At 24.5% G+C, this 13887-nt stretch overlaps 1 non-coding gene across 8 annotated transcripts; it reads right to left on the minus strand.

The window, feature by feature from the left end:
* Window positions 1–486: 486 nt before the first annotated feature.
* On the minus strand, window positions 487–13518 carry LOC103310255. 8 transcript variants are annotated; one of them, XR_001680004.2, is made up of 7 exons: window positions 13136–13517; window positions 13022–13043; window positions 12836–12957; window positions 11179–11276; window positions 8765–10338; window positions 6398–6483; window positions 1487–5325 (listed from the first exon to the last, which is right to left on the minus strand). It is a non-coding gene; the product is annotated as an uncharacterized LOC103310255 (transcript). The 8 variants fall into 8 exon arrangements; XR_001680003.2 differs by having other exon boundaries at window positions 13018–13043; XR_003839418.1 differs by adding an exon at window positions 487–1083 and having other exon boundaries at window positions 2009–5325; window positions 12836–13518.
* Window positions 13519–13887: the final 369 nt, after the last annotated feature.

The following is a 13887-nucleotide window of genomic DNA, read 5'->3' on the forward strand; positions in this document are numbered from 1 at the left end:
TATAATATAATATATGTATTGTTTTGTATAATCATAGTTTATTCATATTGCTAATCTATATATATATATTAAAAAAATCAAAATTATAGTTTATAGTAATTATTTAATTATTGGAAAACTGTAGAAACCAAATAATAAAATTATTTATTTCATAGATGCAATTTTCTCCAAATATTTTCATTTTTACTTAATACTGAATGCCAAAAATAATTATTTGCTTTTTAATTCATAGGCCAAACTAGTAAACAAAATTATAATGGTTTCTTATAGTTAGACAAAGTATAAAATTCTCTACACAAATTGACACCTAACACAATCCTCACAAAAAAAAAAATTAGTTAAATAACTTTTAATTACCTATAATATATATCAGGGGTGGCCAGCGAGAAGACTCGCGAGCCACCAAATATATTAATAAAAATTGAAAAGCCAAGATGTAAAAAAAAAAGTCATATTATTATATATTATATGGCTTTTTTTTTTTTTTTTACATTTACGTTAATTTACGTCTAATGTTACGTTAAGATGCAAGTCTATGACGCGAGCCGCGGTTTGGTCACCCCTGATATATATGATTATATTTGACTTTTACATTTCAATGGATTTATTTAGGAATAAATCAGTTATTTAACATTATCAATACATTTTAGAATAAAATATATTCAAATTTAAAAAATAATAATATACTTGACATTTATAGTTATAGATTAGTGCATAATTTTTGTGTGCACTAATAATAGTTACAATATTATAGTACCTAATAATATTTATTTAAAACACAATTTTAAAATATTAATTGATACTCATCAAGCATATTATGTTTAAAAGCCATGTGAGTTTTCCAATTGGACTTATAATTAAATTTTTTCAAGCAAATTTTGCAGCTGAATGCGGGTGGAAAGTCTGAACAAGACATCAAATGTTGTTTTAGATGGTCATTGCGTTTGAAAGACTTGAAACATTGATCACACTTAAACCGACGTGGTACACCACACTCGGTCATATGTCTATGAAGTTGTTTAGATGCTTTGTAAGTTCGCCCACAATTTTTAGGACATACCCATCTACATTCTGATGAATTTTCTAAACATACCAATAGATTTATAACTTTAATAATTCATTATATAATTAATTAAGTTTAAAGCAATAAATCATGCATTTAAAAAAAATATTACAAAAACATAAATAACTTGACATGATTTTGAGTGAAATAATAAACAGATGAATTATTAAACAAGGCGCTGACAATTATTCACATTCGGTAAATTCTCTCGAATAAAATTAAAAAGAGCTAACCAACCACTAAACAATAAAATATTTGTTACCTTATTAATTATATAGTTAAAATACAATATTATAAACTAAAAATTGTTATCAGTTATTTTAAGTTATTAGTTTATTAACAAATAAAACTGAAAATATTTATGAAATTGTAATTTAGTATAGTATACTTTTCAAAGTATTATATTTAAAACTTTCAATATGAAAACAGGTTAAAATATATTTACAAAAACAATAATATAATAAAAATCATAAAGGTCTATTGATTGAACCCTTCATAACCAACTTAATTTAATTAGAAATTGTAATAGTAAGAGATCAAAATACTAGTAACTATTAAAAAAACGGTAAAGGGCTGTCCAGAAACTAAGTATGTTACAAAAAAGAGTTGAGGTGAAATTGATACTTGGAATTAGATGTCCACTATATTTGTTTTATGTTTGGCTAGTAGCTTCACAGTTTCTATTTTTAGTCTGTACATAGTTGTAGTTATATTTAAATCATTTAATTTATTTCAAATACAACTAGAATATAAATTATATAAATATACAAAGGTAAATACTAGTCATAATACATGACATAAAATGTACTCAAGTTAAGTATTAAATACAAATAAAAACTTATATAATATGCATAGTAAAACATGATTTTGAATAGATACAATTATTAGACTTTTTATAGGTATTCAAACATAAATTCAAATTTGTTTCATAAACTTTGAAACTACCTATAAAATAGTTGCATGTGCTACTCCCATGTGGTAACGAAGGCTTTTAAGATGCCCAAACCGTTTAGAGCAGAGTTGACATTTTATAATAATTCCGCATTCGTTAAGAAGATGATTTTTTAAATTATACTTTCTAGTATACCCGCCAAATTTCCGTTGACAATTATTGTTAGGGCATTTTGCTGGGTCAGGTTTCGCTAAATGGTCCAAGCATCCTAACCATTTTATAACTGAAACAAAAAAGGATATTTTTAAATAAATATTAAATAAATGTTTAATACCAACTAAAAAAACCATAATAATTTTAAAGTATTTTTTACAAACATGCATAGTTAGTAATCACTATTTTAAAATAACATAACTAGTTATTAATCATCATCTAAATAAATGTCAAAAAACGTATATGAAAAATTGTACTATCCAAGATTCTAACGTAATATTTGATAGAAATACAATAATGGCTAAATAAAAACAATGTTTTGTTAATTTAAATTTCAGTTCTTATATTAAATTGTTATTGAATAGGATAGTTTGTAGTGGAAATTGGGTAGTATATTCAAAGGGTAGTATACTTAAATTTAGTTGTGGTGGACAAATTTTTTAATGTGTTACGTTTATTTTTGAACATCTAAAATAATAATATAATTTTTTAGGAATTCAAAGTAAAAAACGTACTCTTCAAACCATCATACCAATTTTGAGTTTTTTGAAAATTGTTAGGACAAAAAAAAATAACACTAACTAATTATCGATTGTATAATAAATACGCTATAAAATGTAAGTATTAGAGTACCTCAAGGTTTCCATCTAGCTCCACTATTACTTAATATATAAAATACAACAATATTAAATTCAGCAATTCAAATGTGTTAATCTTTGCTTATAATAGTAAAATATTTTAGATTTTTAAATTGATACACGAGGAACTGTTTCAAAATGTTCTCTATAATTTTAATAACTGATGCAAATAAATTATGCTTGGATATTTCTAAACAATGCATCTCCAATGTTAGATTTAATGAATCAAATTTATTAATAATTAATGCTGTATGGTTTTAGTAATTCACAATCACTAAAATCTTTATATTTTTTTTTTGTTTGGTTATAATTTAGTTGATCGGTCACAGTCTTCTATTGGTCTGATTCAAGTTTATTGAATCAATTTCTAAGGCTGATTTGTCATTCATTTTATATTTATCGATCACTCCAGCTTATTTTATTATATTTAAAACTCAAATCTTTAGATGCAAAAAGGAAAAGGCTAACCATTTGTTTCATTTATAGTATTAAATTACAGGGTGCGGCGGTCAAACTTGACAATTTAAAATGAACTGGTGAGCGTGGCTAAAGTGGTAGATTTCGGGAATGTTCTTAGCATTTAAATACCTGGAATTTAGTAATCATGGAGTATTGGTCGAGTAAACAGCATGCATTCGTGGTAAAAGCGTATTACAAAAGTAATGATGTATGTAGTAGTAATGTGTGGCTAACCAAGGAAGGCATTTGCCTGTCACAATCTTTAAAAAGGAAGTTTTTAAATATATAACATAAAATTTTGCTTGTGTAATTTTTATTTGTTTGGTGAAAAATCGTCGGATTTAACTGCCGCCCCCTGTATTTTGCCCAGATTAATTAGGTAAATAAACTTTTTAGCTCCCGGGGGTAAAATTAAATGGTTTATGTGCTATACCAATCTATAGATATGTTCAAAATACTTCTTTGATTAGAGTTATGTGACTTGTTAATAATTATATATTTTTTTTAACTAAATGAGATTGTTTAATGCAGAGGTCCAGCAACATTTTCAATGTCAAGGGCTAAAAAAAAGACACAATTTTACACGGGCCACAATTTGAATATACCTTATTTTATTTAGAACAAAAATGTATAATCATATTAAATTTAGTTTATTTAAGTTCATCAACTTAAGTTCATTCAACTATTAGGTTTATTGATTTAACAAGGTATCTAAAAAGTTTTATTCCGCAGATGCAGATTTCAATCGATACTATCTAAGTTCTTGATTTTTATATAAATTATACATTTTAATCGCAGGAAACATAAAATTACTATGACTTAGGAGGGCCACATGCAGTCTGCTGGACAAGGGTTGCCAATCCCTGATTTAATTGGGTATAGAATTAATTTATGTTTTAATCTTTTACTTAACAAAACTCTGTAATTTATTTTCTGTCAAATCATTTCCTAAGTTGATCTATATTATATTTGATTGATCGTTACATATTTTTTGTTGCTCCGCCCATTTGAAACAACAATATAAATAAATAATAACAATGAATTTAAGACGCAAATTATTTTTATTAACTAAATAACACATAAGGGTAAAAGAAACATTAAGATTAACAGTTCATTCAATAAGAAAATGCACTGTTTAACATAATTTGTACAACAGGAACAAAATAAATACTTAGGTAAGTAGCAACATATACTAGTAACATACAAAATATAATTGTTAATTCACTCATTATTCTACAATGTAAGATATTAAAGGATCTTAGAGAGATTTCAGTTTTGATTTGTCCCATAGTATTTCAAATTATATATATATAAATGTGATCACACTGACACACAGTCACAAATAAATGACCAAGTTATACTCACACATAAGATATTTTTTTCTTTCTGTGGTCTTTACCTCACATTCTTATACAATTATAATATTAAGCTGTACACAGTTGATTTTTCTTTATATATTGCGGCGTTTCTCAATTCTTAAGTAAATAAGAACATGGGAATGGGGTAATGGTGGGTAAATATAGAATTTGATTTGTTTGACATGGTTTTTATCTAGGAAAATCTGAATATATTATTTCTTATTAAAAATAAATAGTTTTTGTAAATAAAAATAGGACCTTTAAATTGTATCATATAATATAATAGTATAGACAGCAACTATTTTCACTCTTTTAATGCAGATTTCTCTTAAACGTACATAAAAAATAAGTAGCAGTAATAACTTTCTGAGTTTGGACAAGGGCTATTTTATTATCTCCTGATAAAGATATCATAAAATTATATAAATATATAATAAAAACAGTAACAAACATGGCAATATACATTTTTATACATATTATGTAGTATTTAATTACATTTATTATATTGAACTCATAAATTGTGTAATAAACTATAGTGCCTATTTAGATTAGATTTTTGATGAAATCTACGTTCACAAATTGTACAAATGAACATTTTCTCAATACCACATTCATATATTTCATGTCTACGGAGGTTTGCTTTATATTTATATGAATTACCACATTTCTTACACGAATACCGTGGTAAATTGAATAAACAACCTGTGAACATTTTTTAAATTTACATATTACTATTAAATATATACTTTATTAAATAGATTATTATAATTATTAAATATAAAAAAATGCATGCAATTGGAAACAAACATTATCTACTATTAAAATAGGTAGGTAATATTGTAATAATGGTATGACAATATTGCATAATATGATGATAATGAAAGAATAATATACTCTAAGTATATTATTCAAACTTTAAAAGTACATATATTATATTATGTAAATATTGTAGTAAAAAAATAATAAAACCTAGAATAGACATTAAATTAAAAAAAAATATTTAAATTTATTTCTAAAAAGTTTATACATGTAATAAAAGTATTAGTATAATATACACTATACTAATGATAACAGTCTTTTTAGAAATATATTTAAATATTTCATAGTAGTTAACTGTTTATTTTATATTTTAAATTGTCTTACAATGATATATAATGATAAATTATACTATCTGTTAAAGTACCTACCAATGTATTTTATGCAATTCATATTTAATGATAACTAATTTTTGATTTAAAAATAAAGACAAAAAGAAATGAAAGATATTTTACAATTAAGTTTATTTAAAAGTAAACTCTATGAAAAATACCTAATCAAACTAAACTCAATCAGTGGTGAAATAACCCATAAGCAACCTAAAACTGACCTAACTCATCCACCAATAGTTAACAATAAATACAAGTACTATCAATATTAATATTATTATTTAGTAATTGATTTTTACTTTCATATCAAGATATAAAAAATCAAGAAGCAATCCCTTCTCGAAGTCACCGTTTGTTTTGCCACTGAATTCAAATATTAAATATTTATGAATAGAGACAATGACTTATACAATGTGTCTTTTAATAACTATTTTAAATCATGTTAGTTCATTAATTTAGTAAAAACCGTTTTGAGGTTTTATTTATTATTATTTTATTAAAATAGTTGAGTTTTGTGGTTAAATATTGTAATTAAATATGACAAATATATTACATAAATTGTGTTATATTAGTATGTAACCAAAAGAGACATAATTTAAGTTAGGTACTAATAAATATTTGATACTTACAGCAATAAAATATACGAATAAAATTACTTCATCTTGAATAGTGGATAAAAGATACAACTTTCAAGTTCAATCCTCAAACTATCAGACTGAAAAGTAATCATTAACATTATATATCTTACATATATTATATATGTATTTAATTCCTTAGAATTCATTACTGAGGTATATCTATAATAAAGAATTGTAATAAATAATATAAACTAATAATATTAATTACAATTTAAATAAGTATATAATTTTTAAACGAATATGTCAGTAATAAAAACCTTTTATCAGTTCTTCTACAACCACCATAAAAGTAAGCCACAATAAGAAATCTTATAGCGTTTTCGATTTGACGCTTTTTTTGCACTCTGTGCGCACTGAGTGCAAAAACGTATTCGATTTGACCAATATTCAGTGAACTGGTGCAGTGTTTTGTATTCAATTTAATTGCAATGACAACACTCGTGCGCATTTTTTGCACCACCGATTTTGTCAGTACAATGAGTGCATTTTATAAATATGAACTGTTTTTATCGATAACGGAGAACAAAATCTGGCGACCCTATTAAGAATTGTATTTCTTTCTATGTCAACATATTTTGTTTTCCATAATTACACATAAAATATGTATTTGATTTATAAAAAACTAGTACAATTTTCATACAACACTTGCTCAGTGCCAGTGGAGTTTCAGTGCTCACTATTTTGTCAAATCAAAAACGCTATTAATAATAATTCTAAATAGAATACAGTTTATTGTAGGTTATTGCCATTCATTGTATTTAAGCACAATATTTAATATTCATGTCTATTGTCTACATAAAAGTGGGGAATTAATACATTTTAAATATGTATCAGGAATTAAGATTAAATATGGTAAGAATTGAAAATAGTGCATGGTGAGTTTAATCATCTTAACGTTTTAACTTTGAATCTTCTAAACAAACATTATAAATTGTATAAAAAAAAATAGAGTGAATCACAATTTGAAATTATATGCCTTTATAGAAGGGTCAAAAAGTTTAGAATTTGAAAAAAATATGAATTAGTCCAAGTATGAATTATTTTAAAACAGCTAGGATGAATAAGCATACATAATTATAATTACAATATGTCTACCTAAATATATTGTATTTAATATTTTCCAATATTTAAGGAAATACCAAAAATATAAGCATTAAATGAATAGTTGAAAGTTATTAATGGCATTTATTAAATCAATTGTTGAGATTTTGAAAAATATATTTATATAGTTTGAAGTACGTACTAACTAATTGTTAAGGTTTCATAATGAACTATTTTTAATTAAAAACTATACTGCATATTATGAAGGAGAAAATATATCTGATACCTAATATAGAATAAAAGGTGCTTTTTTACAAACATTTTATTCAAAGGTTAGCTAAGAAGTGTAAAGTGGCAGAAGGTGCCACATAAATTTACAAAGCATCCTTGGTTCATTCAAGCCAGTGGTTATCAACCCCTTTATATCCCAACACCACCAACTAATGTTGATCATTTTCTCATACCTACCACTTGGAAAAATCAGTATCTTCATTGGTACCATTACATATAAAACGTCGTTTTTTATATAACCGGATTAAGTGATAAATCACTAAAATTTGATATTATGTTTATGTTAAATAATGAATTAAGACTAGAACAGCTGTTACATTAGACACTAAAACAGATTTTATGTGAATAAATATAAAATAAAAATAAAATAGCATTTATTAGGAATGTATAATACATATATAGGACCAGTTTAAACATTAAAATATAATACTTGAACTCAATTTAAGTAATCAGTTTATAAATAAAAAACATCCAAAACAATACATACCTATAAAATATTATGTTTACATAGGTAAGTAATAAAAATTATACATTGTTAATGATAAATAATGTGTATAACCATTCAAAATGTATACAAATATAGAAAATTAAATTGTATGATATTGATGAATAAATAAGTTCTGCTATATAAATAAAAATAGGATTTATCAATCCGGTTATGTAGTTGTAAAGTAACTTCAATAAAAAAAAAAACTATTTTATTAATTTCTTAAGCCAACAAGTTATTATCAAGAGCTCGAGTTCAATTTTAAAATTATGAAAGTGTTATCTATTCATATTATTTTAAAATTGAGGTTATCTAAGATAAAAAAATTTAAAGTTCCTAGACCTAAAATTCTTTTCTATTATAAATGTTTTTATACATATTTTATATCAGACTTTTTTTTACTTGTAAAACTTCCCATATACACTTTGGAAGTTCTACATTAGGATAAATTAATAAAACAGTTAATTAAAATTGTTTTAAACTTATTGTAAGTATGATACTACATAGAACACTTAAACTGTGTATATTCGACTACGTACTTGTGGACATTCATTTGATGTGCTTTGAAGCTGACAGGTTGTTTAAAATATTTGTTACATTCTTGACAGTAAAACTTGGGTTTTACACCACACTCATAACGCATATGTACACTGATAGCTTGTTTAGATTTATACTTCTTACCACATTGGTTTGTACAATAAAAAAGACCATCTGAAGATGGACCAGGATATTTGTTCATTCTACCAGATTTTGGGTTGAATAATAATGGCATAGCTGCAAAATATCAATATATTGTTAGTAAGTTAATGTGAAAAATAATCTAAGAGTAAACCATGCACTGTTATAATTTAATTAAGTGCCAAAATGAAGGAATACAGTTTAAAAAGCATATTCTTAAACTATTCTAAGTTAAAAATTATAAAAAAATTGCTTTCTTTACAAAAAAAAGCTTAAAATAAATTATGCTAAATAAGTTTGAAGAATCTTACATTAACGTGATTAGTTATTATTATTTCTTATATCTGATTAACATTTGGGTAATATATTATAAAGGTAATTCAATTTTTAATTTAAACAGAACAGATATATATTTAAACAATTACAAAACTAAGAAATTAGAACAAAATACAACAGTAAGACAATATTGAGTTAATTCTACAAGATATCTTTACAATTACAGCAAGATTACTCTTACTAAGCAGTAAAGTAAGAACATATCAATTTCACAATTTGATCATTTTAAATTACACAACTAAAATACAATAACAAGTTCAAATGATGATTACAATATATAGTACCTTTAGATAAGTAAAAACAGTTAATATTTAAGCATAAATTTAAAATCAAATAGATATAAAATAATCATAGTTTATCCATACAAAATAAATATAGAGTACCAAGTTAATATTTACAATGTAGAAAATATCATGGTAATAATTTATTAATAAATACATTATACTATAATACAAAGATAGATATACTCTTAAGTTATCTCTCACATACACAGGAAATTTATACTCTGAATAATCAATATTTTGACATTTTTAATCTAAGGGTATACCTACATAAACAAGTAACAACCATACAATTTTTAAATGGCTACTATCTTGGATTTTCTACACATTTTTGTTGTAAAAATACAATCGCTTATTAAGAATAATATTTTATAATATAGAAAAATTATAGTAATAAATCTTTGAAAATATTCTTAACTTTACATTTGAAAATGTAAATTTATTTAAATATTAAAAACCAAAAAAATATATTGTATGCAGAATGTTAATTTCCTATGTTGTGTGTAAATAGCTGGCTCGGAAAACATCAGTGTGTTCTCCCAAGAAAATATAGTATCACATGGATTTATGTGCACTTTTCAATAAAAATGTATTAAATCTTTAAATTTTAATTAATGTTACAAAATGAAGTGATTTCATGTGGATTTTAAAGTTTCCTGGTTGCTTAAATTTTTTGTTACAAATATTGCAATGGTATTTTGGCGGTACATTGCATTCATATTTTAAATGGTTGTATAAGCCTGGTTTAGTTTTATAATTGCGGTGACAGTTCTTGTTGGGGCAGTTATACAATTTTCCATTATTCTGAATCCAAATATCTAAACACAAATGACAAATTAGTTGAAAATAAGTTATAAAAATATAATAAGAGGAATGTAAATTAAAAAAATAATAATTAAATCTGTACATAATCATTTAAATCCACTTGCATAAACGTGTAAACAGTTGATCTCTACAATAGATCTCTAAAATTCTTACTGTGATAAGAAAATTAGGTACAAACAAAATCAGATAAATATAATAGATGTTAACTAGTATGTTTAATCAAGCACATACCAAAAGCAACACAACATACATTACTTGTGTTTTAAATTATATATTGCAACAAAACCATAATTAAAAATTTCAACAGGTATTTAGTAGATCTATCTAAATTACAAGCATTGGAAACTTTAATTCTGTATTTAAAAATATTGTACCAATCTATAATTATTTTTCAGATTGATAATAAAATTATCCTAAAATTAAGTAACTATTGTATAGTAACAAATAATTAGAAAAATAAATCCAAATTTCTTAAATAATTGACTATTTTTCAGAAAAAAATATGTGTATAAATATGCATATTAATGTTGTATACATATAAATTATTTGGAATTTTTGATTCATATAGGTATAGGATTTAATTAAAATATATTTATCAATAGAACAATTACTATATATAAATGAAAAAGATTTATTTTTGGAAAATATGTAGAAAAGATTATAATTTATTGCAGATCATAATCTTAATATTATTAATTAATTTATGCCATGAAGATTTGATGTGTAGTAGCCATATGTTTTTTAAAATTAGAGCGGTAATAAGTTGCTTTGCCACAAATTGTGCATACAAATTGAGGATCTTTGTTACATTCATATTTCATATGGCTTATTACATTTTTCTTTCGACGGTATGTACGCCCACATTGGGTACAATTAAATGCATCTTCACCAAAATATTTCTGTTTGGCACTGTTATTATAATATCGACTAACTGAAAAAAAAAATAGTACATATTAATAATAAATTAATAATTTTAACATTATTTAGGTAATACTCAATTGATCGTAGTAATAAATTATAAGCAATCAAAAAGCATTTTTAATAGAAACCTCAACTCAACTATCATGTTTATGAATTTATTCCTAAGTAAAATTTAAACAGTATCATGAAAATGTTTATATACTATGATAAAACATGAATTAATATAACTGTAAATAAAAATTATTAGGAATGTGGGTATAAAACCATATATGTATATATTATATATATAGCAACTTAACATCACTTGAGTTTTAATATCATTACCCAAGTTATGTTTGGTCATATATTTAACAAGTAGTTTTATTATACAAGTGATAAATAATGATACAATAATATAAAAAAATATGTGATTTTTTAACTTTATTTACAGACAAGTGGCATAATTAATGTTATGATTTTGTTTGTGCCTACCAAGATTTGATAATATGTTTATACCCGGTGATTCTTTAACCATTGAACACTCATTATTTCACAAAAGTATTAGTGTTTAAAAAAAAAAAAATTTACTTTGTTTCTAGTCTTTAAAAACAACATTTTTATAAATTATATAGTTTATTTTAATATTTTTTATCCTGAACATTTTTGAAGTTTTTTTACTTTTTTGAATGACAACATATAGTTTTAATTTCATATTTCAAGCCGAATATTTTTCCAAGTATCAAATTTAGCAAAAGTATATAAAGTTTATATGAGCAGAGTGGAGCGGTACGCTGGGACCCCACAAAATGTTGGTCCACTACTCTGCTCATCTAAATTTGAAATACTTATAACTCATAAGCTACTCATCTTAAATTCAATTTTTTTTGTATCAAAATACTCAAAAAATTATTCTGAAACTAAAACTATATTTTGTTATTCAAAAAAGTAAAAATCAATTAAAAGGATAAAAATATTTAAAAATATAATTTTTTAATAAACACATTATTTTGCAACGACTTTAAACCATGTAAAAATGTATTTTCAAAAACATTAATAGTTTTTAAATAATGAGTGTTCTACCTTAAATCAATCACCCCATAGTTATACCATGCAAAACTAAGGATTTAGTTTGGATGAAAACTAACATTTGTTTTATGTTGTATCGAGTCACACATAATGACAACCATGGATGGAAAGGAAGAAGTGTGAAGTTGAAAAGATTGAAGTCAGAAAATATATCAATTGTTTAATAATTTTAATATTTCTGTGTTGTTTTATTAAAATTATTCTAACTCCAAACAATGTAATTTAATTTATACAACAGTGTGACGTAAGGTGCTTGGCTAGTTGTAGTTCTGAGAAATCACATCTGAATATAGGACGATTTAGGTTCCCCCTCACTAAGTTACCCGATGGTCTTTGAAACATTACTTTGAATCGATACTGTACCATCCTACATCTGAACCATACTTATATACAGTTGCATTATTCTTATATGGAATATATTTTATAATAAACAAAATCTTAAGACTGAACACTTATAAAGTAGTTGATCAACGTAAGCGATTCTATAATGAGTACTAGATTTACCAGATCTAACCACTTCAGCATAATTATATATTGTTGTACATTCCTTTCGTTATTGTGTGTAGGCCTAGGTCATATTTATATTGTTTAAAATATCAGAGCATGTAGTCATCTCATAAGAAAAACTGAAACAGTAAAAAAATTCAATATTTGCAAAATAAATGTCCTTAGAAAAGTATTGGTACCTACTACCTGTGCTGAAACCTGGAAACTAAAAACAAATAAATTATATAAATTCATGATGTATACTTTTTTACATCTTCTCATTTATATTATATGACATTGTTAATATTTTAGCATTACCTTTTTCCGTCATAAAGAATGACAATTTACACACTATTAAAAGTTTAAATTTTACAAGCATTAATGAAATATTTAAAAATCTATGATATTTTCTATTAAAATAGTCAAGAACAATTTTACTATATTATTATTATTTATTTAACCAAATCAACATTCCAGCAATATTAATCTCTAAGTGTTTTTATTTTTTTTTAATAAATGATTACATTAAAATGAGACATTAATTAAGTAAAAAATAGTTCCTCATTAATAATTTGACTGAGATGAGTTGTTATTAAGTGAACATTCAATTTATTAAAATCATTGTAGTGTGTAAAAACAATGAAACAGGTAGGTACAGTGCTCGAATTGGGGGGGGGGGGGGTGCGCAGGGAGATGGAGCTCCTCTACTATTTTTATTTTTTCTTGCATACCCCAACTATTTGTTTTTACTTGTACGGGGGGGGGGGGGGGACCAAACTAATGCCCAAAATAATTTTTATTAAAATTTGGAGAGGATCTAAATTGTTTTGTCAAAGATAAACCTAATGAATACCTAGTAATTTTACATTTTTTAATATAAAAATATTTTTCATCCTATCTATGGTTTTGACTAGTAATGTTCAACCTCTTTGACTCGCGATCCACTGTTTTTGTAACAATATTTTCATGACTCATGTCACCTTTGTAGGTCATAAAAGAAAAAAGACATTTTAACTATCATTATATCTACTGTAAAATATGGTTCTTTAATTAATTTATTACTAATTTGA

Source organism: Acyrthosiphon pisum, chromosome A2 (genome assembly GCF_005508785.2).
Source record: "Acyrthosiphon pisum isolate AL4f chromosome A2, pea_aphid_22Mar2018_4r6ur, whole genome shotgun sequence".
NCBI lineage: Eukaryota > Metazoa > Arthropoda > Insecta > Hemiptera > Aphididae > Acyrthosiphon > Acyrthosiphon pisum.